Genomic DNA, 441 nt, shown 5'->3' with positions numbered 1-441 from the left:
CAAATGTTTCCAACGATGTTCAAATCGAAGAACACCATAATTTTACCTCTAGTTGTTTTAACTTCTCGGTAAAAAACGGGGCTTCGTCTCAGAAGGAAGTCGGCGAACATGACTTGAATACATAATATCGTACGTGAACAATTTCTACCACATCAGATTTTCATCAGCAATTATCCGACGCTGCGTCACAACATCATCAAACTCTCGTGTTATTCTTTAGATGTGAGAGACCCCCTATAGAGGCAGGAAACTGCTGCACAATCTCTGCGATCTGGAGGCCATTTATAGTCTGCAGTAGACCGCCTGCATTAAAGGATCAGTTGAATAAACCATGACAGCAGTGTGGTTTGGTGACGACCCGTCCTGCATTCAGACGTCCAAGTTAAACGTCTCACCTGTTGTTCGCTACACCTGATCAGGATTTTAATACGGAGAAACACT

General features: G+C 43.1%; 1 protein-coding gene across 1 annotated transcript in view; it reads left to right on the top strand.

Annotated features, from left to right (window-relative positions):
• larp4b (La ribonucleoprotein 4B) overlaps positions 1–441 on the top strand; it is a gene marked incomplete in the record, with an annotated part of 26,360 nt that overhangs the window by 16,969 nt on the left and 8,950 nt on the right.

Source organism: Morone saxatilis, unplaced genomic scaffold (assembly GCF_004916995.1).
Source record: "Morone saxatilis isolate NCDOM2014 unplaced genomic scaffold, NCSU_SB_2.0 Contig23, whole genome shotgun sequence".
Lineage (NCBI taxonomy): Eukaryota > Metazoa > Chordata > Actinopteri > Moronidae > Morone > Morone saxatilis.
This window is presented reverse-complemented; position numbering and strand designations above follow the sequence as displayed.